General features: G+C 40.6%; 2 long non-coding RNA genes across 7 annotated transcripts; both read right to left on the bottom strand.

The window, feature by feature from the left end:
* Positions 1 to 1556: 1556 nt before the first annotated feature.
* On the bottom strand, positions 1557 to 26513 carry LOC308102305. 6 transcript variants are annotated; one of them, XR_013934632.1, is made up of 19 exons: positions 26479 to 26513; positions 25529 to 25567; positions 24906 to 24938; positions 24623 to 24659; positions 24351 to 24428; positions 24122 to 24169; positions 23503 to 23552; positions 23267 to 23314; positions 22976 to 23084; positions 22759 to 22807; positions 22522 to 22573; positions 22181 to 22213; positions 21433 to 21481; positions 21065 to 21135; positions 20606 to 20650; positions 20029 to 20098; positions 19412 to 19518; positions 19062 to 19111; positions 1557 to 1776 (listed from the first exon to the last, which is right to left on the bottom strand). It is a non-coding gene; the product is annotated as an uncharacterized lncRNA (long non-coding RNA). The 6 variants fall into 6 exon arrangements; XR_013934635.1 differs by lacking the exon at positions 1557 to 1776 and adding an exon at positions 18538 to 18763 and having other exon boundaries at positions 22759 to 22837; XR_013934636.1 differs by lacking the exon at positions 1557 to 1776 and adding an exon at positions 18538 to 18763.
* LOC308102306 lies at positions 10753 to 12366 on the bottom strand. The gene is made up of 5 exons (XR_013934638.1): positions 12102 to 12366; positions 11812 to 11855; positions 11548 to 11617; positions 11321 to 11368; positions 10753 to 10790 (listed from the first exon to the last, which is right to left on the bottom strand). It is a non-coding gene; the product is annotated as an uncharacterized lncRNA (long non-coding RNA).
* Positions 26514 to 27283: the final 770 nt, after the last annotated feature.

The raw sequence follows: 27283 nt of genomic DNA, 5'->3' as shown, positions 1-27283 counted from the left end.
CAATGAGGAGCATATTTTGAATTATCAATTTCTAATCAATGGAGCAATAATTTTTTATTTCTTGCCCACCTTTGGAGTTATATCATGGCAAGGTAAATACACAACACAAACCTCTACCAAAGTGGTCTTGCCCTTTAAAGACTACACATAATTGTTATGGCAAACAGCTGTGTAATTGACAAAAGGCCATGTGCTTGGCAATTAGTAGAACATAACTGTAATATCTCAATATATCTCAAACAACCACTATGTGCGTAGGTGGGTACAGACTAAGCTGAGACAGAACCAGATAGTGTGTGTGTGGCGCGCGCGCAGACGTGGGTGCAACCCTAACTACTATATGTCTATGCTGTGGGATGATGCCTTCTTAGGTCTTACATGCAGGATACTGATGAGACAAGTCTCAGATCATAATTTTTTGCACCTGTATCGTTTGTCTCTAATAGCCCTGTGCCTGTGGTTAGATTATGCATGCTGCTGGGCAGTATTAAAACTCTGTGCATAACTAGTTTCCAGAAGGCAGTTTTGAACCTATCATGACACCTTCAACTCACGTGTCCAGTTCAAATCTGCTGCTGAACAAAGCAAGCTAAAGGAAAATTAAGTGGAAGAGATGCATCATGCTACATTGTGGTACGCAAATGGTCTCTATATGGTCATACCACTTCCATGGGAACAGACTCCCACAGGTCTCACCCACATGACAAGTTGACTTGTCTTAGGTTTCCCCATTTTCTTTGCTACATTTATACACAGAGGCAGAGCCCATTATTGGCTCTTCACTTTGTATCCACAAGTTTCCTAGGGCGTTGTGGGCATCACTTCCTGTCGATTTGATCAGGTATTAGTCTCGCGTGGCCATACTGTTGCCTCCCACAATTTTCAAAATGTGGAATAGTTGTCTGGCTACACAGACTAATCAGGTATCAAATCGTCAAGTGATGCCCACAACCTCTAAGATGTATATAAAATGTAATTGGTTAAAGGGCAATTTAAGTGTACAATAAAGTTGGATGCACTATTGAAACATGCACAAGGCTTTTAATGTACATGCGAGCACTAGCACAATTGACAGTTTATAGAACTGACTGCTTTCAAAAAATGCTGTACAAATTGATCTGTCCCTTCACTATTTTATAAACCTTTTCAACCAAAGTAAGTTTCCCTGTGTCCATTGCCAATATGATAACAGTAATGGTTTATCAGGATACACCTAATGCTACCGGTGTATCTGGTTGTAGTCATTTGCAATCAGGCATCAGTACCAAGCTTCAGGATATTTTATTTAAAAACGTTGCATATGCTCCACACTTTCCAGTTCTTATGTGCTGCAGAAAGTGTCACATTGTACAGTAATTTGTTATACACAGGACCAATGTAAAGAGCAGTATACAAATTTGACCCCAATACAAACACCCATGACAATCATTTGAGTTCTGCTATATTTGGTAAATGAGGCAAACAATGGAACAGGAGCGCACACCTGTAATAAGGAGGTGATGACCACGGGAAATAACTGTTCCAAAGAAAAGAGGCTGCACAGCTCGTAGTCACGAGGCAATTATTTGTTTATTAGTTAAGTTGTTATATTTTGGTTAAGCCAAATGACCTAGACATACCCAATAAAGAAAGACACTGCAGAGAACATGTTTAACAATTGTAATAAACAGCAAAATGTTCAAAAAGAAAAAACATTTCAGAGCAGAACAGCCCAATGCTGTTGTGGACCAATAAATGAACAAGGTCTTCCAAGTTCAAGGCAGCTCTGTGCAGAACCTTTAAAAAGAAAGAGATAACTTTAGTGAGGAACACTTACACAGGTATATCACAAGTCTTCACAATGCAATAACCATCTCATGTCTACACCGTGAAACCCATTTTTAAAATGGTCCATAAAACAGTTTTGGGATCAGAAAAGAAAATATACCAGTCAGTCATGAATTTTCAGACTGGGGCGGTACAAACATCTCATCACTTCTATTAGGAGGCTTCCGCAAGTTTTCCATGATGTGGACACTTGCCACTGCTGTACATCAAGTGAACAATATAATTGATGAACGACTTAGTTGTACTGACCTTGCATGGCTGGAAGGATTCTTTTCAGGACATGGAACCACTCGGAACTAGAGTTTGAGATAAAAACAAAAAACGCGAGCCATATAAAAAACATTTAGGAATTACATTAGTAGAAGTGCAATCAAGCAGTTTCTTAAAGTCAGACTCCTTTTACATGTGGAATTGAGGGCCAAACATGAGTGCATGATGTCAAACTGACCCAAAGATTTACAATTTTGGGATCAGAAAAGAAAATACCAGTCAGTCATGAATTTTCAGACTGGGGCGGTACAAACATCTCATCACTTCCATTAGCCCCCTAACATCATTTGTTAAATTTATTATCAGTGCATACCAACCTTGCTGAAGGTTTAAAAGCATCATCTTGGCAGGTTCATTTCAGCCAGTCACACAACCTCTGGTGTTGGAAACTCTGGTTTGAGTGTCGCACCAGGGAGCTCCCCATCTGTGTATAGACAAAAGCAAGGTAAAAAACACCATATAGACATTTAGGAATTACATTAGAAGAGCAATCAATCTTTTTCTTTAAGTCCGACCCATTTCACATGTGGAAACAAGGGCCAAACTTAAGTGCATGATGTCAGACAATTTTGGGATCAGAAGAAATTATACCAGTCAGTCATGAATTTTCAGACTGGGGCGGTAAAAACCTCATCACTTCCATCAGGCTTCTAGTCTGGTTCCTTATGCTTAGATTTACAATGTTGTCGGATTTTTTTGAAGATTTGCAAAACTATACATTTTTGGAAAGGTTATTGTCTAAGGAATCAGAAAATCAATGTTTGCATTTGCCCAGATGTGTATATGGCGGCCATATTGGCAATTACAAAATGGCCACCCTAAAATGTACGTTTTTTAATATCTCGGCCTCTAAATAAGCTGGAACATTGATTTTAACTCCTAAACCTACATTTTCAGTGTCGAGGAATCCAATGGTGGTAATTATAAAGCTACAAAACTTTACAATATTAACCCTTAGATGCATGACTGAGTCCAAAATGACCAGATGTGGTTGTTTTCTTGCAATATCTTTGTAATTAAAAAACATTTATCAATTCATATTGAAGATTTGCAAAACTATAAATTTTTGGAAAGGTTATTGTCTAAGGAATCATAAAATCAATGTTTGCATTTGCCCAGACGTCTGTGGCCATATTGGAATTGACAAAATGGCCGCCGTAAAATGTATGTCTTGTAATATCTTGGCTTCTAAATAAGATGGAACATTGTTTTTAATGGCTAAACCTACATTTTCAGGGTCAAGGAATCCAATGGTGCAAGTTATCATTTCATTTTTTGTATCATCCCATTGACATAATCCATCATATGGGTAAAAACAGCACAGCCCAGGCAGTCAGTCAGATACTAACCCAGTGTTCTTTTTATTTCTTTTAACTGTGAACTTTGGATGTTTGTGTAACCATCTTAAACATCATGACATGTGTAATCTTAGACAGTCTCTATGCATCATCATAATCATCATCATCACTTTCGTGCGTCACAGCTTGGGAATCGACATCGTTCTGACACTGGCTGCTGCAATGACACATTTCAGTACAGGCTAAGTCCTTAGCTTTGCAGGAACATCTGCCAGAAGAACAGTCAGATTTACACTTGCATTGAACCATCTCAAGGATGGCCTTTTGGGCTGGGAGGACCTCTGTGGTCGTTGGTTTCATCATGCCATCCAAGTGTTTGAAGTACCCATTTTGCAGGGGATGCAGCTGTGGATCCTGCATATTAATGGCTGCTTGTGCCCATGCCCTTGTTTGGACATGGATTCTCAAGATGTGCTGCTTCAGAGCTCCAGGTGTTGGAGGGAGCTTGTCACTTTCTGCCCTGTGTTTGCAGAACAGATGCCATCGCAGTTCAGGGATTGTCTTGATGTTGATACCCTTGGGTGAGTAAGCTGTAAGGACTCCAGCGTTGACAGCATTCCTTCCATCACTTCTGCTTCATCCAAAAGCATCTGTAGAGCATTGATAACATCTTCATCCGTTTTGAGGTAGACCTGCAGCCAGGTTGCCTTGCCTACCATCAAACACATCCCGATGAGCAGGTTCCTCTCCCATGACAAGACGAAGGCTGATCTGACTGACTATCTTGATACCAAAACACTAGAGTACAACAGGGGATCCTCCAAGCTGATCATCACGTCTGCTTCTAGATACACTAGGAGCAACAAAGACCTGGTCTTTGAAGAAAATAACCACGAAGAAGCAGACACACTGCTGATCCACCAGGCTGTGCTGGCTTCACAGCGAAACCCACCTGATGCACAGTTGGTATTTTTCTCCCCAGATACGGACGTTTTAGTGCTAGTCACAGCAAACTACGACCTCCTGCTGATGAACACGTCTATTTCTATGGCCTCTGGTGTTGTGCAGATTGAAGATTGTGGCGAGCTCTAGGTAAAGAAAGAGCAAAGGCTTTGCCAGCCTTCCATGCATTCACTGGGGCCGACAACACAGGGAGGTTCTCCCGTATAAGCAAGGCAACCTGGCTGCAGGTCTACCTCAAAACGGATGGAGATATTATCAAAGCTCTGCAGATGCTTTTGGATGAAGCAGAAGTGATGGAAGGAATGCTGTCAACGCTGGAGTCCTTACAGCTTACTCACCCAAGGGTATCAACATCAAGACAATCCCTGAACTGCGATGGCATCTGTTCTGCAAGCACAGGGCAGAAAGTGACAAGCTCCCTCCAACACCTGGAGCTCTGAAACAGCACATTTTGAGAGTCCATGTCCAAACAAGGGCATGGGCACAAGCAGCCATTGCTCTGCAGGATCCACAGCTGGATCCCCTGCAAAATGGGTACTTCAAACACTCGGGTGGCATGCTGAAACCAACGACCACAGAGGTCCTCCCAGCTCCAAAGGCCATCCTTGAGATGGTTCAATGCAAGTGCAAATCAGACTGTTCTTCTGGCAGATGTTCCTGCAAAGCTAAGGACTTAGTCTTACTGAAATGTGTCAGTGCAGCAGCCAGTGCCAGAACGATGATGATTCCCAAGCTGTGATGCACGAAAGTGATGATGATGATGATGATGATGGATAGAGACTGTCTAAGATTACACATGTCATGATGTTTAAGATGGTTACACAAACATCCAAAGTTCAGTTAAAAGAAATAAAAAGAACACTGAGTTAGTATCTGACTGACTGCCTGGGCTGTGCTGTTTTTACCCATATGATGGATTATGTCTGTCAATGGGATGATACAAAAAAATGAAATGATAACTTGCACCATTGGATTCCTTGACCCTGAAAATGTAGGTTTAGCCATTAAAAACAATGTTCCATCTTATTTAGAAGCCAAGATATTACAAAACATACATTTTACGGTGGCCATTTTGTCAATTCCAATATGGCCACAGACATCTGGGCAAATGCAAACATTGATTTTATGATTCCTTAGACAATAACCTTTCCAAAAATGTATAGTTTTGCAAATCTTCAATATGAATTGATAAATGTTTTTTTAATTACAAAGCTATTGCAAGAAAACAACCACATCTGGTCATTTTGGACTCAGTCATGCATCTAAGGGTTAATATTGTAAGGTTTTGTAGGTTTATAATTACCACCATTGGATTCCTCGACACTGAAAATGTAGGTTTAAGAGTTAAAATCAATGTTCCAGCTTATTTAGAGGCAGAGATATTAAAAAACGTACATTTTAGGGTGGCCATTTTGTAATTGCCAATATGGCCGCCATATACACATCTGGGCAAATGCAAACATTGATTTTCTGATTCCTTAGACAATAACCTTTCCAAAAATGTATAGTTTTGCAAATCTTCAAAAAAATCCGACAAAATTACATAGTGAACCAGACTATTCAGTAGTAGGTAAAATGTCACTGTCCATAAACCAGCCACACATTTTTCTTCACCACATCTACTTCAATGACCGGGGTCCGCACGTACCAAAATCTCATTATAACTGGCCAGAATAGGGATACTACAGTTAAAAGGACCAGCGGTATGTCACTTCTAGGCTCTACAGACATGTAAAAACTCGGTTCTTGGGACTATTCAGTCAATTTCCCAACCAGTTGCCACTCTCCATAAGGGTCCCAATAGGTCACCTAACAGGATTCAGTATCAGCACATACCAACCTTAAAGACAGCATGGGCCAAACACGTTGCCATTGTCTGCCAGCTGCAATATGTGGATGAGTGTTCAGAACTGTTGATGAGATTAAAGCAAGGTTTGCAATTAACAGTGGCATTACCATGGCCAACATAATTTTGTTTTGGGGATATGATCAGAAATAGTTTCAGTCAATTTCACAACCAGTTTCCACTCCCCATCAGGGTCCCAATAGATCACCTTACACCTGAAAGGATTCAGGGTTGTCAGTGTCATACTGGGTCAACAGGAGAGCAGCATTAAGGTAGAACTGGCAGGGTGACTGTGTATAATGTATATTTCATCATGCTACATCCTCGAGTTTAAGTTGTAGAAAGGCAGTCCGAGTAGGGCTGGGCAATACAGTGAAAATGCAGCAAAACTGACAATTTAAAAAGAAGTCTGTTTTTTCCGCTAAATGATATATATAAATAGCCAACTACAGGCTCACAACACATTGTGAACTTGTATATCGACCTTTTCACAAAAATCAAGGAACGAGTTTGAAATTATAGTTCCTGATTTAAGCCGTATTGCCCAGCCACAATTCAGAGTTATACTGACCTAGCAGTGCTGGCTTGGCAGGATTCTCTGGAACGCTCAGGACACCTAAAAATTGGAAACAAACGGCGCAGTACATAAAATTACAGCCCAACACTAGTTGTAAAACATAAAGCTTCTCAGGGCAAATAGCAGCACTGAGTTGAAAAATAAAAAGCACAATGTCAAACTGAAGGCCAGCTTAGTCAGAGCACACATTTGACAAAATACAATTTCAGGATCAGTGAACATACCAGTCAGTCATGAATTTTCAGACTGGGGCGGTAACAAGATCTCATCACTTCCAGGAGTAATGCATAACAATATTACCCAAGCCTACTTGTTAGGATCATTTAAATATTTACTCAACTAAACTAAACCATGGGCAATAGATGTTAGGTTATTTATATAATATCACTTAAATGTATACAAACCCAACATGAATTATAAATATTATCTGAATTGTCCCTCAAGAGATTGAAAGATAAATATCAGCTCATACCAACCTTAAACACAGCAGGGGTCAAACGCATAGCGATCTTCAGCCAGCAGCTCTATGAGGATGAGGTGTTGAGACCTGTTGATGAAATGAAAGCAAGGTCTGCAATAAACTGTGGCATTACCATGGCCAACATTAAGTGGTTTTGGGGATATGATCAGACGTGGTTTCAGTCAATTTCACAACTAGTTGCCACTCTCCATCAGGGTCCCAATAGATCACCTTACACCTGTAGTTTGCAGGGTTGTCAGTCATATACCGGGTCAACAGGAGAGCAACGGGGGGGGGGGTGAACTGGCAGGGTGACTGTGTCTTCATGAAATTCATCATTCAATATCCTAGAGATTAAGTTGTGGCAAGACATTCAGAGTTGTACTGACCTTGCATGGTTTGCTGGAATGGTCCTTTAGAACACAGCACTGACGAACACTAGAGATGGGATTGAAATAAAACTATGTTGGGTCACATAAACATTTAAATTCAATTTTGTTGTGTTGTTGTGAAAGAGAAGACGTCAAGCCGTTGTATCTTAAAGCACCACTGTGTATGGTCACAAACGAGAACCCATCATGGGTGTGAATATGACACAAGTCCAATCAGAGGGGATATTAATCAGTCATGCATTTTCAGACTGGGGCGGCAACTTCACGTCACCAGACTTTCCACCTTGGAAGAAAGCCTGGTATTCATTCTAAAACTAGCCGTGTGAGACGGTTTACAAAAAAAAAAGGGGGGGGGTGTTCCGGTGTCGCATACTTGTTCCCCACATGTTAATCAATTAGTTTAGTCTCGCTATGAGTTAGACATCCCAAACTAAACAAATTTTAAACTAGGGGAATCATTTTGGAGATTCACGATGCCTGTGGTTCCAGCCACCTGGTGATTTCCGCTCCTACCATCGAGCCCAGGATACTGGGGTGGTATAAATTTACATCACATCTAAGACTCAATTACAATTTTGAGGTTTACATGAGTCTTACATCTCAGGGGCATTTTTTTACTCAACTACAATTATTTTACAGCTTTAGTTAACAGTCATGTTGGAGATTTAGAATTCAAAACATACTAACTGATAAATCATGCATTATAGGTGTTAAAAGCTTTAATTAAAATCAGTACCAACCTGAAAGTGATGGTTCACCCGAGCTTCAGACTCCTGCAAGACAAAAAAACATTTCAGTTCCACAAGATGTCAGCCATTTTGCACCTCAATTGTCAGCCATTTTGCATCACAGCCACAAGTTGCCTTTCAGACTGTTGGTAACCCCAACAGGCTATCCCCTTATTGCCAAGGCAACACCAGTGGGTCCACCTTTTCAGGTTCTGCCGTTGCCAAGGCGTAAGACATGTGCGGGTGTCATCACAAAAGGAACCTGGTGGACAGTTCAGCAATCTCTTCGAAAGAATCCTAATTCAATCACTGTATGCTCAGCAAACATTGAGATTTACCTTAATTTCACATATTTGAGGTCATCCAACACTGTTCAAGATGCACTCAGGTCATCTAGAACAGAAGAAAGCCAAAATCAGTACAGTGTAAATGATCCAAGTTTAGTCAGAATCACCTACAGCCTCCGCTGACATCAGCAATTGTTTCTCAACAGCAGTTCAGACGAACGAGATTCCAAATTCTATCATCATTGTCTGGAAGGCAAGAATATTTACACTGCCAAAACAAGTCATGCGTACCTTTTTGAAAAGCCTTGGTGGTTCCCTGGCCATATTACAGTTGTAGCAATATGCAACAGGAGAGTCCATCCTACACTGCTCAAGATGCACAGATTCACTGCTAGGTCATCTAAAACAGAAGAAAGACAAATTCAGTATGGTGTAAATGATCCAAGTTTAGTCAGCATCACCTACACAGCCTCCACTGACATCAGCAATTGTTACTCAACAGCAGTTCAGACGAACGAGATTCCAAATTCTATCATCATTGTCTGGAAGGCAAAAATATTTACATGCCAAAAAGACATTCCCACCTGAAACTCTATGGTGGTCCTCTAGCCAGAGTCCACAGCAATCATCTGCAACAGGAGAACATATCAAGTTGGTGTGTGGTCTGAGAATAGTTTTGACATTGAAATTGCATTGAATGCAGTTTCTCAGTTGTTCGTGTCGTTTCACATCGGTTCAAAGTGAGCTAAGTTCATCATCACAGAAACTGCACTAGCATACAAGCACAAGACGGCAGTAGTTAATGTGGCTTACCTTTGGACACGGGAGAGACAGGTACAGACTGCAAGACCTTAAAGTGGTCGGGGGGTCATCTGATCGTTAAGCATAACACACTGCAGGAGTTTATTTCTTGAAATCGGCTGTCATAATATCGTTGTGGTCTTCACAACAGGATTGATCCCCGACAAGGGCTGACACACTGTAGGATAGTTCACTAGGATCTGGATCTCCAGAGTCAGACCCAATACATACATTTGTGTTTATTCCAATTCATTTTAATCGACGTATCCCGTGATATGCCTCTCTCCCTCTCCCCCTCTCCCTCTCTCTCTCTGGCACGTCAAGTGCGCTGAAGTCAGTGACAGCGTTGCCATGTCCGCTTATTATAAGCGACTTTGGGATTGTTTTTCTGTAAAGTTGCTTTTTTGGCCTTGTTTCCTAATATTGTTTGAACCAGTTGTTCTCAAACATGTTCATGGCAAGGCCCCCCAAATTAATAATAATAATTAATTGTCCGCAGAGGCGCATACCTCCCCCTTCTGAAAATATATTGTGCCATAGACCCCCATACAAGATCTGTGTGGATTTGGAAAATATTCCACAAATCCCCCCCCCCCCCCCCCAATTTCTTCTTTAAAAATAGCCTATCTACAACGTGAGCTTGTAGATCGTCTATTTTCAAGTATCCAATGTATTTGTATATAGGCTTAAAGTGCTCATAGTTGTTGGGCTTGTTTTCACAAACCTGGTTGCTTATTTCTCTCGCAAAATCTGGCAACAATGACACACACACACACACACACACACACACACACCGCTCGCTCTCTGTGTCTTTCTCTCTCTCTCTATCTCTGTGCAATAGTCTCAAATAAACAGCCCCCTTCGAGCATGCTCACTCACTCTCATTCTGTTTTATAATAATGTTTAACTTAATACAGGACTGTCTGGACGGTAACTATGAGGGGGATCTGTTTGTTGTGGTCAGGTTCCATAGCCACGGTGGCTGTAATGTGCTCTCATTGGCTGTAGCATTCATCTCTTTACAAGGTGGTCGCAGCTCCTTTCATACTGTACGATATTGTCTGCTGTCCTGTCTGGGACAGAGCTGAATATCTAACATGGTAGTTATCTGAAAACGGTCGGAAAGCCGTCGCAGAGCGGATAATCGCGGCCGCATCGTCTCGCGGAACCTTTCACACAGAGCGAGCATTATCTCGCAGATCAAATGCCGATCTGCGTCAGATCGGGAGGTTTTGTCGGCGAGCGCCAAAAAATGTCGGCGACAGCAATATCGGACCAAATCTCCTGCAATGTGTACGAGCCCTTAGCTGCACTGATTAGAGTTCCCGGGCAGCAAATGTACTGGAAAGACAATAATAATTAGAAGGGGAAAAGTGCAGCACAATATGGCTTTTAAAACGACAAGTGTTATGATCAGGGCTTTGGTGACAAACTGCCATGTGACATCAGTCGTCCAGAAGGTTTATGGGTTTTACCCCATTTCATCCTCTCAAAACACTAGTCAGAGAAGCCTTGCCCTTTTAACTAACATTTTGTGTGTAGTCGTAAATCCACAAGGGGTCAATGGTAAGAAAAGTTCATAGCAACTTAAGTCAGTGGTGACCAGGCCTCAAGAAAGTTAAGTCTTCTGAAGCCAGACCACGATTGAGTGAAAAATGTGTCGGCTTGATGAAAAGGCTAAATTTGCAGCCTTCCATGCCTACACTCCTTCACTAGCTTGCCCTTGGTGAGATAAGTAATGCTACTTGGTTGAATTAAGTGGAGACTCTGGCACTACACATTGCACTGGAATCAGTTTGAGTTATGTTGAACAGGGAAGGCAGGTCTGAGCACTTACTTACAGCCAAGTCATGAGCATTTATTAGGCTTACCAGTTTAGCAACCACCATCCTTGCTCTCCTTTCTCAAGAGCCAGCTACCTATTCAAAACAAAAAGTCATTCAATACAGGCTAGCACCAGCTACTAAATGGCTTTAAATGCAGTGTGTAATCAGATTCAAGAGTGACATCAACGAATTCAGGCATATGCTTGTCTATCAAATTATCATCATTTTAAACACCAATGTATTAATTATACTAAAGCAGCCATGAAACTCACCTAGGCCAGCATTCCAGAGGCATTCAGGAAACAGCCAGAAGATACCAAGTCATCGCGACAGTAAGCTCATCTACAGGGTAAGTTAATAGTTAGCCACAAACCATGTTGTAGGGAAATACTCAAAAAGTACCATCTTCAATAGGGTTCAAGTCAGGTAAAGGTTGTCATCACCAATATCAGGCATATGCTTGTCTTAAAAAAATGTTTCATCATTTAGAACCCATGTGAAACTATACATTTTAGCTTTAACATGTGGTTACTTACCAATCAGGGTGGCTCCTTAGTCCTTAGCATCTCATAGATGTCATCTATTGAGAGAGTACATGAGGTTAAACATATGCAATATTTGTACAATTGCAACATTGAAATCTGCTTCACTAGCGAGCATCTAAGCTACTCAGAATCTGGTAAAGAAGGGGTTTCTTCAAAGGCTCATTCAGTAAGAGAGAGTTCAGTTATCATCAATGTAGCATTGAGCTCTAAGCACCAGTAAAGCCACATTGGGTCAAATTAAGCATTTATCATCTGAAAAACAATCTTCCAGGACAAGTCACCTTTAGAGATGGTTCTCTCCCCATTTTCCAAACCTAAAAAAGAAAAAAAAAAGAGCAGCCATTCGCATTATCCAAAGTCAAATTTTATATTTTATCAACACTACCTGGATTCTGGCAGTTCAGGCTACTCAGCATTTGATTTAACATTTTCCTCAAATGATTTCAGTGAGAGAGTTCAAAAGACATCATCGTAGCCAGTGGTGGAAAAAGTCCTTACTTAAGTAAAAGTATCAACACAACAGTCCAGAATTCAAAATGTACTTGAGTAAAACTACTCATAATGCAGAATGTCCCATCTCAAGTCTTCAAATGTATAAAATCATTTTGAAAACAAATGAGTGGCTATTTTACATTGGCCGAAATGTATATAGGGCTTTAAGTGGTTATTGTATGTTGTGTAGTAGAGATAAGTAAAAAGTATGGAAAATGCTCCAGTTAAGGAAAAAAGTATCTTAGCTACTTTTACACCACTGAATCTGATCGTAGCAGTGCACCATTGCCCCCACGTGCCATAATAGTGTATCATGTTAGCCATAGAACACACATTAAAAACCATCACTCCTGTAGACTCAAAAATCTAATTACCATCAAGAGCAGTTTCGCCACATATCAGTGCCATCCAGCCTAACGGAAACAGGAGTAGAAACATTTTAGCCGCGGTGCAGCCGCTTTTTCTGTAAAGCTTACGTTAAACCAGTTAAACATTTCCATGTCAAGGACGCCCAAATTAATGAATTTCTCTGCAGACCCCCAACAACCCCCACATCTGTTTAATATATTCCCTCCAAATCTTTTAGAAAAAAGCAGAGCTACAAGTTGTGAGCTTGTAGCTCGGCATTTTCAAATAGTCAATAAAGCGCTCGTGTGGCTCTTGTGGCTTATTTTCATAGACCTGGCTGCTTAATTCCTCTCAAAATATGGCAACACTAGACGTCTCACATCAGAGATATATTTAGTGCAATCACAGTCATTCAGTACAGGTCTGTGTTTCTCATCATTGAGAGACGCTGCTGCACTGCTGCTGAGTAGAGCCAGTGCCATCTAAATGTTAAGGTACATTAACTAACCAGGTGGTCACAAATGTTAACAATACCAGCAGAAGAGTGTGAAATACACGTGTTGGTAACATATACACCACCTAGTTGGCTATGAAAAGACTTAAATTCCATTAGATGGTTGTGGATTGGAAACCGACCGAGGCCTGTTCCAATCCACAACCATCCAATGGAAAACCAGTGAAGAGGAGAACATCAAAACTGTATTTTATACCAAGTGTGCTGCAATACGATAGTTCCTGGAGTTAGCATTTGTCAAAGGTAAAACTAAACAATTTCACAACCAGTTGCCACTCTCCATCAGGGTCCCAATAGATCACCTTACACCTGAAAGGATTCAGGGTTGTCAGTGTCATACTGGGTCAACAGGAGAGCAACAGGGGGGGTGAACTGGCAGGGTGACTGTTTAACTTTTGATTCATCATTCAATATCCTTGAGATAGTTGCAGCAAGACATTCAGAGTTGTACTGACCTTGCATGGTTGGCTGAAATAGTCCTTTACAACACAGCACTGACGACAACTAGAGATGGGATGGAAACAAAAACTATGTTGGGCCATATATAAACATTAAATTCCATTTTTGAAAGCCAGAAAACGTCAAGCCGTGTATGCACCACTGTGTATGGTCACAAACGAGAACCAACCATGTGTGAATATGGCACAACAAGTCTGATCAGAGGGGATACCAGTCCTTCATGCATTTTCAGACTGGGGCGGTATAAATTTACCTCACCACATCCGAGACTACTATTACTATTTTGAGGTTTACTTTCATTGAGTATTTCCATGTCTCTACATCTCCGGGCAAACACTGTACTTTTTACTCTACTACAATCATTTTACAGCTTTAGTTACCAGTCATGTTGTAGATTTAGATTATGAATTCAAAACCTACATTAACTGATAAATAATGTTGTATAGGTGTTAAAAGCCTTAATTAAAATCAGTATATATTGCCAAGGCAACACCAGGGGTCCACCTTTTCAGGTTCTGGCGTTGCTAAGGCATAAGACATGTGCGGGTGCCATCACAAAAGGAACCTGATGGAAAGTTCAGCTACTAAAGAATCCCAATTCAATCACTGTATGATCAGCAAACATTGAGATATACCTTAATTTGCTATATTTGTTGCATCTTGAGCAGTATTGGATGACCTCAGCGTCACTGCTGGGTCATCTAGAACAGAAGAAAGCCAAATTCAGTACAGTGTAAATGACACAAGTTTAGTCAGCAATGGCATCACCTACAGCCTCCGCTGACATCAGCAATTGTTTCTCAACAGCAGTTCAGACGAACGAGATTCCAAATTCTATCATCATTGTCTGGAAGGCAAGATTATTTACACCGTCAAAAAAATATATTCCTACCTGAAAATTCTTGGTGGTCCTCTGGCCAGAGTCCATTCACAGCAATCATCTGCAACAGAACATATCAAGTTGGTGTGTGGTCTGAGAATGGTTTTGACATTGAAATTGCATTAAGTGATGCAGTTTCTCAGTTGTTTGTGTTGTTTCACATCGGTTCAAAGTGAGCTAAGTTCATCATCACAGAAACTGCACTTGCGTACAAGCGCAAGACGGCAGTAGTTAATATGACTTACCTTTGGACACGATTGGCTACATTGACACTCCACTGATAAGAGTTCCCAGGCAGCAAATGTTCTGGAAAAACATCAAGTAATTAGAAATAAAATTGCAGCACCATTTGGCTTAAATAAATTGACAAGTGTTATGATCAGGGCTTTGGTGACAGACTGCCATGTGACATCAGTCGTCCAGAAGGTTTATGGGGTTTACCCCATTTCATCCTCTCAAAACACTGGTCAGAGAAGCCTTGCCCTTTTAACCGACATTATGTTTGCCCAATAGCACATACAAAGTTTAGTCAAATCTATGCCAGTAGATCCATAAGGGGTCAAGGGCAAGCAAAATGTCATAGCAACTTGCTTAATCTATTGAATGGTCTGCTTGATTAAAATAAAAATAAATGGCAGCTTTCCATGCCTACACTCCCCTACTAGCTTGCCCTAGGTGAGATAAGTATCAATATTACTTTGGTTGAATTAAGTAGAGACTCTGGCACTACACATTGCGCTGGAATCAGTTTGAGTTATGCTGAACAGGGAAGGCAGGTCTGAGCACTTACAGCCAAGTCATGAGCATTTAGTAGGCTTACACATAGCAATCAACATCCTTGCTTTCCTTGTACAAGAACCAGCCACCTATTCAAAACAAGAAGTCATTCAATACAGTCTAGCATCAGCTTAGCTACACAATTGCTTTTAATGCAAAGTGTAATCAGATTCAAGAGTGACATCAATGAATTCAGGCATATGCTTGTCTATCAAAATCATTTTAAACCCCAAGGCCCATTTATTTATTAAACTAAAGCAGCCTGAAACTCACCTAGGCCAGCATTCCAGTGCATCCAAGGCATTCAGGGAACAGCCAGAAGATATGACAGTAAGCTCATCTACAGGATAAGTTAATTGTTAGCCACAAACCATGTTGTAGGGAAAAGAGTACCATCTTCAATAGGGTTTAAGTCAGTTAAAGGCTGTCATCACCAATATCAGGCATATGCTTGTCTTAGAAAATGTTTTCATCATTTAGAAGAACCCATGTGAAACTCTACAATTTCAACTTTAACATGTGGTTACTTACCAATCAGGGACAGGTGGCTCCTTAATAGCATCTCATAGATCTATAGAGTACATGAGGTTAAATATGTGCATGCAATATTTGTACAATTGCTAAATTGAAATCTGCTTCACAGTTTCTTTGTGCTGAACTAAGCATTTGTTGTTGGCTAACTATATGGATCAAGCTCTTAAGTTTTTCCCACAGAAGTCTATGTCTAATGATTTTTTTAGGCTTATGTACTTGTATGTAAGCCGTAATGATAAATCTTGAAAGGCAAGGGATTCCGACAGCCTTGAATATTCCCATTTCCAGTGTTTCAGGCTGCATTTCACTTAACAAAATGTGTTAATGTTAATTTAATGTGTATATCAGATGAGGTTGTGTGTGTGTATCTGTGTGTGTGTGTGTGTATCTGTGTGTGTGTGTGTGTGTGTGTCTGTTTTTGTTTGTTTGTGTCCTGCTCTCATTGCGTGTCTGAACACAAACAGGTAGCGAACAAGACTCGAAGAAGTTGACCGTTTATATACTATAGTCTGTTTTCTCACCAAAGTACAATTTCAGAAAACTGAAATACAAACATCAGCTAAAGGAAATATCTAAATAGATGTACAGTAAAACACTAACTCAAAATAAAGTGCAGTCAGCATACTGAATCAAGTAGCCTATGTAAATATGTAAGAGTCTATGCAAATAGACTCAGACATTCCTTGAATTAGCATTACCCAACAAAACAGGTATAAACTAAGATAGCAAATGGCTAGCATTTTAACATTCTTAATACAAACATGTATTGGCCAAATGAACTTACAAGTGATGAAACTCTTTCAGGCAGGAAAGTCAAGGCTGGGTTGTGCTGAACAAGCATTTGACTGACCACATGTCCTTGGGCTAGGCTTTCTTAAAGACTACACATAATTGTTATGGCAAACAGCTGTGTAATTGACAAAAGGCCATGTGCTTGGCAATTAGCCTGGGCACCATTCCTTTTCGGGTATATGATCCGGTCGGGAGCTCTACGTCATCCGCGTCATCAGCGACCGGATCGCGACAAACCGGAAACACGTCTCACCCCAAAATAGGTCCGTCCTATAAAATCCTTGATGCGGCGTAGTTTAGCTTATTTTTTAAATATAAATGTGAGTGTACTTTCCGGAGACTATTTAGCGTCTGTATTATCCGTATTATCCCACGGGGAAATTCTATTCCATTTAAATAGGGATTGGGGAACCAAAACAAAGCGGCACCGCAAAACCGGATCGCGACAATCCGGAAACAGGATTCTTTTTTCTTTTTTCTTTTTCAGTAGGCGTGGCCTAGACCGGATCATATGGGTCTTTAGTAACAGACACCAGGCTTTCCTCCGAGGTGGAAAGACTGGTGATGCGAGGTTACTTGGCAATTAGTAGAACATAACTGTAATATCTCAAACAACCACTAGGTGGGTACAGACTAAGCTGAGACAGAACAAGATTGTGTGTGTGTGTGTGTGTGTGTGTGTGTGTGTCGCACGCAGACGTGGGTGCAACCCTAACTATGTCTAGGCTGTGGGATGATGCCTTCTTAGGTCTTACATGCAGGCTACTGATGAGACAAGTCTCAGATCATAATTTTTTGCACCTGTATCGTTTCTCTCTAATAGCCCTGTGCCTGTGGTTAGATTATGCATGCTGCTGGGCAGTATTAAAACTCTGTGCATAACTAGTTTCCAGAAGGCAGTTTTGAACCTATCATGACACCTTCAACTCACATCCAGTTCAAATCTGCTGCTGAACAAAGCAAGCTAAGGGAAAATTAAGTGGAAGAGATGCCTTAGGTACACAAAATGGTCTCTATACGGTCATACCACTTCCATGGGAACAGACTCCCACAGGTCTCACCCACATGACAAGTTGACTTGTCTTAGTTTCCCATTTTCATTGCTACATTTATGCACAGAGCCCATTACTGGCTCTTCACTTTGTATCCACAAGTTTCCTAGGGCGTTGTGGGCATCACTTCCTGTCAATTTGATCAGGTATTAGTCTCGCATGGCCAGACTGTTGCCTCCCACAATTTTCAAAATGTGGAATAGTTGTCTGGCTACACGAGACTAATCAGGTATCAAATCGACAAGTGATGCCCACAATCTGGTGTGAATATAAAATGTAATTGGTTAAAGGGCAATTTAAGTGTACAATAAAGTTGGATGCACTATTGAAACATGCACAAGGCTTTTAATGTGCATACGAGCACTAGACAGTTTATAGAACTGACTTATACTTTAAAAAAATTCTGTACAAATTGATCTTAGATGGCAAGAAAGCCACATCTGTCCCTTCACTATTTTATAAAACTTCAACCAAATTCAGATTCCCTGTGTCCATTGCCAATATGATAACAGTAATGGTTTATCAGGATACACCTAATGCTACCAGTGTATCTGGTTGCAGTCATTTGCATTCAGGCATCAGTACCAAGATTCAGGATATTTTATTTAAAAATGTTGCATATGCTCCACACTTTCCAGTTCTTATGTGCTGCAGAAAGTGTCACATTATAGTAACTTTGTTATACACAGGACCAATGTAAAGAGCAGTATACAAATTTGACCCCAATACAAACACCCATGACAATCATTTGAGTTCTTCTATATTTGGTAAATGAGGCAAACAATGGAACTGGAGCGCACACCAGTAATAAGGGGGTGATGACCACGGGAAATAACTGTTCCAAAGAAAAGAGGCTGCACAGCTCGTAGTCACGAGGCAATTATTTGTTTATTAGTCAAGATGTTATATTTTGGTTATGCCAAATGACCTAGACATACCCAATAAAGAAAGACACTGCAGAGAACATGTTTAACAATTGTAATAAACAGCAAAATGTTCAAAAAGAAAAAACATTTCAGAGCAGAACATCCCAATGCTGTTGTGGACCAATAAATGAACACGGTCTTCCAAGTTCAAGGCAGCTCTGTGCAGAACCTTTAAAAAGAAAGAGAACTTTAGTGAGGAACACTTACACAGGTATATCACAAGCCTTCACAATGCAATAACCATCTCATGTCTACACCGTGAAACCCATTTTTAAAATGGTCCATAAAACAGTTTTGGGATCAGAAAAGAAAATATACCAGTCAGTCATGAATTTTCAGACTGGGGCGGTACAAACATCTCATCACTTCCATTAGGAGGCTTCCGCAAGTTTTCCATGATGTGGACACTTGCCACTGCTGTACATCAAGTGAACAATATAATTGATGAACGACTTAGTTGTACTGACCTTGCATGGCTGGAAGGATTCTTTGCAGGACATGGAACCACTCGGAACATCTAGAGTTTGAGAAAAAAAACACGAGCCATATAAAAAACATTTAGGAATTCCATTGGTAGAAGTGCAATCAAGCAGTTTCTTAAAGTCAAGACTCCTTTCTCATGTGGAATTGAGGGCCAAACATGAGTGCATGATGTCAAATTGAATCAGAAAATAAAATACCAGTCAGTCATGAATTTTCAGACTGGGGCGGTACAAACATCTCATCACTTCCATTAGGAGGAGTCTGTAGTTTCTCCCCCCCAAAAAAAATTGCCCCCTAACATCATTTGTTAAATTTATTATCAGTGCATACCAACCTTGCTGCAGGTTTAAAAGCATCATCTTGGCAGGTTCATTTCAGCCAGTCACATGACCTCTGGTGTTGGAAACTCTGGTTTGAGTGTCGCACCAGGGGGCTCCCCATCTGTGTATAGACAAAAGCAAGGTAAAAACACCATATAGACATTTAGGAATTACATTAGAAGAGCAATCAATCTTTTTCTTTAAGTCCGACCCATTTCACATGTGGAATCAAGGGCCAAACATAAGTGCATGATGTCAGACAATTTTGGGATCAGAAGAAATTATACCAGTCAGTCATGAATTTTCAGACTGGGGCGGTAAAAACCTCATCACTTCCATCAGGCTTCAGTAGTAGGTAAAATTGCATGTCCATAAACCAGCCATACATTTTTCTTCACCACATCTACTTCAATGACCGGGGTCCGCACGTACCAAAATCTCATTATAACTGGCCAGAATAGGGATACTACAGTTAAAAGGACCAGCGGTATGTCACTTCTAGGCTCTACAGACATGTAAAAACTCGGTTCTTGGGACGTGCAAATATTCAGTCAATTTCCCAACCAGTTGCCACTCTCCATAAGGGTCCCAATAAGTCACCTAACAGGATTCAGTATCAGCACATACCAACCTTAAAGACAGCATGGGCCAAACACGTTGCCATTGTCTGCCAGCTGCAATATGTGGATGAGTGTTCAGAACTGTTGATGAGATTAAAGCAAGGTTTGCAATTAACAGTGGCATTACCATGGCCAACATCATTTTGTTTTGGGGATATGATCAGAAATAGTTTCAGTCAATTTCACAACCAGTTGCCACTCCCCATCAGGGTCCCAATAGATCACCTTACACCTGAAAGGATTCAGGGTTGTCAGTGTCATACTGGGTCAACAGGAGAGCAGCATTAAGGTAGAACTGGCAGGGTGACTGTGTATAACTTGCTTCATCATGCAACATCCTAGAGTTAAGTTGTAAAAAGGCAGTCCGAGTAGGGCTGGGCAATAGTGAAAACGCAGGAAAACTGACAATTTAAAAATAAATCTGTTTTTTCCGCTAAATGATATAAATAAATAAATAGTCCAACTACAGGCTCACAACACGTTGTGAACTTGTATATCGACTTTTCCGCAAAAATCAAGGCACGAGTTTGAAACAATAGTTCCTGATTTAAGCCGTATTGCCCAGCCACAATTCAGAGTTATACTGACCTAGCAGTGCTGGCTTGACAGGATTCTCTGCAATGCTCAGGACACCTAAAAATTGGAAACAAGCGGCGCAGTACATAAAATTACAGCCCAACACTAGTTGTAAAACATAAAGCTTCTCAGGGCAAATAGCAGCACTGAGTTGAAAAATAAAAAGCACAATGTCAAACAATGGCCAGCTTAGTCAGAGCACACATTTAAAAAAATACAATTTCAGGATCAGTGAACATACCAGTCAGTCATGAATTTTCAGACTGGGGCGGTAACAAGATCTCATCACTTCCAGGAGTAATGCATAAAAATATTACCCAAGCCTACTTGTTAGGATCATTTAAATATTTACTAAACTAAACCGTGGGCAATAAATGTTTATATAATATCACTTAAATGTATACAAACCCAACATGAATTATAAATATTATCCCTCAAGAGATTGAAATATAAATATCAGCTCATACCAACCTTAAACACAGCAGGGGTCAAACGCATAGCCATCTTCAGCCAGCAGCTCTATGAGGACGAGGTGTTGAGACCTGTTGATGAAATGAAAGCAAGGTCTGCAATAAACTGTGGCATTACCATGGCCAACTATGTGGTTTTGGGGATATGATCAGACGTTGTTTCAGTCAATTTCACAACCAGTTGCCACTCTCCATCAGGGTCCCAATAGATCACCTTACACCTGTAGTTTGCAGGGTTGTCAGTGTCATACTGGGTCAACAGGAGAGCAACGGGGGGGGTGAACTGGCAGGATGACTGTGTTATCATGAAGTTCATCATTCAATATCCTAGAGATTAAGTTGTTGCAAGACATTCAGAGTTGTACTGACCTTGCATGGTTGGCTGGAATGGTCCTTCAGAACACAGCACTGACGAACACTAGAGATGGGATTGAAATAAAACTATGTTGGGCCATATATAAAAATTTAAATTGCATTTTTTAAAGCCAGTTGTGAAAGAGAAAACGTCAAGCCGTTGTATCTTAAAGCACCACTGTGTATGGTCACAAACGAGAACCCACCATAGGTGTGAATATGACACAAGTCCAATCAGAGGGGATATTAATCCGTCATGCATTTTCAGACTGGGGCGGCAACTTCACGTCATCAGACTTTCCACTTTGGAAGAAAGCCTGGTATTCATTCTAAAACTAGCCGTGTGAGACTGTTTACAAAAAAAGGGGGGGGGGGTCCGGTGTCGCATACTTGTTCCCCACATGTTAATCAATTAGTTTAGTCTCGCTATGTGTTAGACATCCCAAACTAAACAAGTTTTAAACTAGGGGAATCATTTTGGAGATGCACGACGCCTGTGGTTCCAGCCACCTGGTGATTTCCGCTCCTACCATCGAGCCCAGGATACTGGGGTGGTATAAATTTACCTCACATCTAAGACTCTACAATTTTGAGGTTTACATGAGTATTTCCATGTCTTACATCTCAGGGGCATTATTTTACTCTACAATTATTTTACAGCTTTAGTTAACAGTCATGTTGTAGATTTAGAATTCCAAACATACATTAACTGATAAATCATGCATTATAGGTGTTAAAAGCTTTAATTAAAATCAGTACCAACCTGAAAGTGATGGTTCACCCGAGCTTCAGACTCCTGCAAGACAAAAAAAAAACATTTCAGTTCCACAAGAATAAGTCTTCACATGTCAGCCATTTTGCACCTCAATTGTCAGCCATTTTGCATCACAGCCACAAGTTGCCTTTCAGACTGTTGGTAACCCCAACAGGCTATCCCCTTATTGCCAAGGCAACACCAGTGGGTCCACCTTTTCAGGTTCTGCCGTTGCCAAGGCGTAAGACATGTGCGGGTGTCATCACAAAAGGAACCTGGTGGACAGTTCAGCAATCTCTTCTAAAGAATCCTAACTTCAATCACTATGCTCAGCAAACATTGAGATTTACCTTAATTTCACATATTTGAGGTCATCCAACACTGTTGTAACAGTCAGGTCATCTAGAACAGAAGAAAGCCAAAATCAGTACGGTGTAAATGATCCAAGTTTAGTCAGAATCACCTACAGCCTCCGCTGACATCAGCAATTGTTTCTCAACAGTAGTTCAGACGAACGAGATTCCAAATTCTATCATCATTGTCTGGAAGGCAAGATTATTTACACCATCAAAAGAATATATTCCTACCTGAAAATTATTGGTGGTCCTCTGGCCAGAGTCCATTCACAGCAATCATCTGCAACAGAACATCAAGTTGGTGTGGGGTCTGAGAATGGTTTTGACATTGAAATTGCATTAAGTGATGCAGTTTCTCAGTTGTTTGTGTCGTTTCACATCGGTTCAAAGTGAGCTAAGTTCATCATCACAGAAACTGCACTTGCGTACAAGCACAAGACATGCCTACCTTTTTGAAAAGCCTTGGTGGTTCCCTGGCCATATTACAGTCACAGCAATATGCAACAGGAGAGTCCATCCTACACTGCTCAAGATGCACAGATTCATTGCTAGGTCATCTAAAACAGAAGAAAGCCAAATTCAGTATGGTGAAAATGATCCAAGTTTAGTCAACAGCACCTACAGCCTCCACTGACATCAGCAATTGTTACTCAACAGGAGTTCAGACGAACGAGATTCCAAATTCTATCATCATTGTCTGGAAGGCAAAAATATTTACACGCCAAGAAGACATTCCTACCTGAAAACTATGGTGGTCCTCTAGCCAGAGTCCATTCACAGCAATCATCTGCAACAGGAGAACATATCAAGTTGGTGTGTGGTCTGAGAATAGTTTTGACAGTGAAATTGCATTGAATGATGCAGTTTCTCAGTTGTTCGTTGTCGTTTCACATCGGTTCAAAGTGAGCTAAGTTCATCATCACAGAAACTGCACTAGCATACAAGCACAAGACGGCAGTAGTTAATGTGGCTTACCTTTGGACACGGTTAGCTGCACTGACTAGAGTTCCCGGGCAGCAAATGTTCTGGAAAGACAAAGTAATTAGAAGGGGAAAAGTGCAGCACAATATGGCTTTTAAAACTACAAGTGTTATGATCAGGGCTTTGGTGACAAACTGCCATGTGACATCAGTCGTCCAGAAGGTTTATGGGTTTTACCCCATTTCATCCACTCAAAACACTAGTCAGAGAAGCCTTGCCCTTTTAACCAACATTTTGTGTGAGCACAATAACATAAAAGCCTAGTCAAAGCTATGCCAGTAAATCCACAAGGGGTCAAGGGCAAGAAAAGTTCATAGCAACTTAAGTCAGTGGTGACCAGGCCTCAAGAAAAGTTAGTCTTCTGAAGCCAGACCACGATTGAGTGAAAAATCTATTTGTCGGCTTGATGAAAATGCTAAATTTGCAGCCTTCCATACCTACACACCCCCACTAGCTTGCCCTTGGTGAGATAAGTATCAATATTACTTGGTTGAATTAAGTAGAGACTCTGGCACTACACATTGCACTGGAATCAGTTTGAGTTATGTTGAACAGGAAAAGGCAGGTCTGAGCACTTACTTACAGACAAGTCATGAGCATTTAGTAGGCTTACCAGTGTAGCAACCACCATCCTTGCTCTCCCTTCTCAAGAGCCAGCTACCTATTCAAAACAAAAAGAATCATTCAATACAGGCTAGCATCAGCTACTAAATGGCTTTAAATGCAGTGTGTAATCAGATTCAAGAGTGACATCAACGAATTCAGGCATATGCTTGTCTATAAAATTATCATCATTTTAAACACCAATGTATTCATTAGACTAAAGCAGCCATGAAACTCACCTAGGCCAGCATTCCAGTGGCTCAAAGGCATTCCGGAAACAGCCGGAAGATACCAAGTCATCACGACAGTAAGCTCATCTACAGGGTAAGTTAATAGTTAGCCACAAACCATGTTGTAGGGAAATACTCAAATAGTACCATGTTCAAAAGGGTTCAAGTCAGGTAAAGGTTGTCATCACCAATATCAGGCATATGCTTGTCTTAAAAAAATGTTTCATCATTAAGAACCCATGTGAAACTATACATTTTAGCTTTAACATGTGGTTACTTACCAATCAGGGTGGCTCCTTAGCATCTCATAGATGTCATCTATTGAGAGAGTACATGAGGTTAAACATATGCAATATTTGTACAATCGCAACATTGAAATCTGCTTCACTAGCGAGCATCTAAGCTACTCAGAATCTGGTAAAGAAGGGGTTTCTTCAAAGGCTCATTCAGTAAGAGAGAGTTCCGTTATCATCAATGTAGCATTGAGCTCTAAGCACCAGTAAAGCCACATTGGGTCAAATTAAGCATTTATCATCTGAAAAACAATCTTCCAGGACAAGTCACCTTTAGAGATGGTTCTCTCCCCATTTTCCAAACCTAAAAAAGAAAAAAAATAGCAGTCATTAGCATTATCCAAAGTCAAATTTTATATTTTATCAACACTACCTGGATTCTGGCAGTTCAGGCTACTCAGCATTTGATATAACATTTTCCTCAAATGATTTCAGTGAGAGAGTTCAAAAGACATCATCGTAGCCAGTGGTGGAAAGTCCTTACTAAAGTAAAAGTATCAACAGTCCAGAAGTCAAAATGTACTTGAATAAAAGTACTCATTATGCAGACTGTCCCATCTCACAAGTTTTCAAATGTATAAAATCATTTTGAAAACAAATGTGTGGCTATTTTACATTGGCCGAAATGTATAGGGCTTGAAGTAGTTATTGTATGTTTTGTAATAATCAAAATCTACAAACGTATAAGTTCTCATATAGAGTAAAGTGTAGTATAGATAAGTAAAAAAGTATTGAAAATGCTCCAGTTAAGTAAAAAATATCTTAGTTACTTTTACACCACTGCATCTGATCGTAGCAGTGCACCATTGCCCCACGTGCCATAATGGTTTATCATCTTAGCCATAGAACACACATTAAAAACTATCACTCCTGTAGATTCAAAAATCTAATTACCTGCAAGAGCAGTTTCGCCGCATTTCGGTGCCATCCAGCCTAACGGAAACAGGAGTAGAAACATTTTAGCCGCGGTGCAGAAAAAGAGCATGGAATGCAACACGTGACCACTGGGGAATCAGGGGTGGGGTGGCATAAACCAGTGTTGCCATGTCGGCTTATTATAAGCAACGTTGGGCTTCTTTTCTGTAAAGCTTACGTTAAACCAGTTAAACATTTCCACGTCAAGGACGCCCAAATTAATGAATTTCTCTTCAGACCCCCAACAACCCCCACATCCGTTTAATATATTCCCTCCAAATCTTAAAAAAAAAGCAGAGCTACAAGTTGTGAGCTTGTAGCTCGGCCATTTTCAAATAGCCAATAAAGCGCTCGTGTGGCTTGTTTTCATAGACCTGGCTGCTTAATTCCTCTCAAAACCTGGCAACACTGGAATAAGCGTGTCTATGATAAGACTAAGTTCGCAGCAATAGTGCTTATATTAAACAGACGTCTCACATCAGAGATATATTTAGTGCAATCACAGTCATTCAGTACAGGTCTGTGTATTCTCATCATTGAGAGACGCTGCTGCAGAGTAGAGCCAGTGCCATCTAAATGTTAAGCTACATTAACTAACCAGGTGGTCACAAATGTTAACAATACCAGCAGAAGAGTGTGAAATACACGTGTTGGTAACATATACACCACCTAGTTGGCTATGAAAAGACTTCAATTCCATTAGATGGTTGTGGATTGGAAACCGACCGAGGCCTGTTCCAATCCACAGCCATCCAATGGAAAACCAGTGAAGAGGAGAACATCAACACTGTATTTTATACCAAGTGTGCTGCAATACGATAGTTCCCTGGAGTTAGCATTTGTCAAAGGTAAAACTAAACAATATATCCAAATGGTACAACAAATAAGACACATGTTTCTCCGACAACGAGCAGCTGCACAGCGCTTACCTCCAGACATGCCTGCGACACCACCAACAGACGAAGACGGAAGAGATCGAGGAGGTGGGTCCCACCGCCTTTTATGTCCCCGGATCTCTGGAGCACCGCCTCCTTCCGGCTCCTCACTGGTCTGGTTCCTGTGGTGTAAAGTAACTAAGTACATGTACTCAAATACAATTTTTGAGGTACTTTTACTACTGGAGTATTTCCAATTTCAGTACTTTTACTTCTACTCCAGAGGCAAATATTATACTTTTACTCTACTACAATTACTTGAAAACTTTAGTTACTAGTTACTTTGTAGATTTGGATTATTATTACAAAACATACAGTACCCACTTCAGCCATATGACACAATGTGAGCTTGTAGATCGGCTATTTTCAAAAGATTTTTTATACATTTTATAAATTTGAAAACTTGTGAAATGGGACATTCTACATAATGAGTACTTTCTACTTTGGTTCTTTAAGTACACTTTGATACCAATACTTGTGTACTTTTACTCAAAAAGTTTTTAATTCCGGACTTTTACTTGTAACAGAGTATTTCTACATTGCAGTGTTGATACTTTTACTTGAGTAAAATGTTTTAGTACTTTTCCCACCACTGCTTTGCAGGTTGCTGATCCGTGCTGAATGTAGAGCGGATACGGAAACGGTGAGTGCGTGAAAAAAAAAGAAACGGTGAGTGTGCGCGTGCGCGTTTATATGTGCGCGTGCGTGCGTGTAAGTGTGTGTGTGTGTGTGTGTGTGTGTGTGTGTGTGTGTGTGTGTGTGTGTGTGTGTGTGTGTGTGTGTGTGTGTGTGTGTGTGT

Source organism: Gymnoscopelus braueri (genome assembly GCF_963280865.1).
Source record: "Gymnoscopelus braueri genome assembly, chromosome: 15".
In the NCBI taxonomy this organism is placed as follows: domain Eukaryota; kingdom Metazoa; phylum Chordata; class Actinopteri; order Myctophiformes; family Myctophidae; genus Gymnoscopelus; species Gymnoscopelus braueri.
Note: the sequence above shows the minus strand (reverse complement) of the source record. Positions and strands in the feature narration are given on the sequence as shown.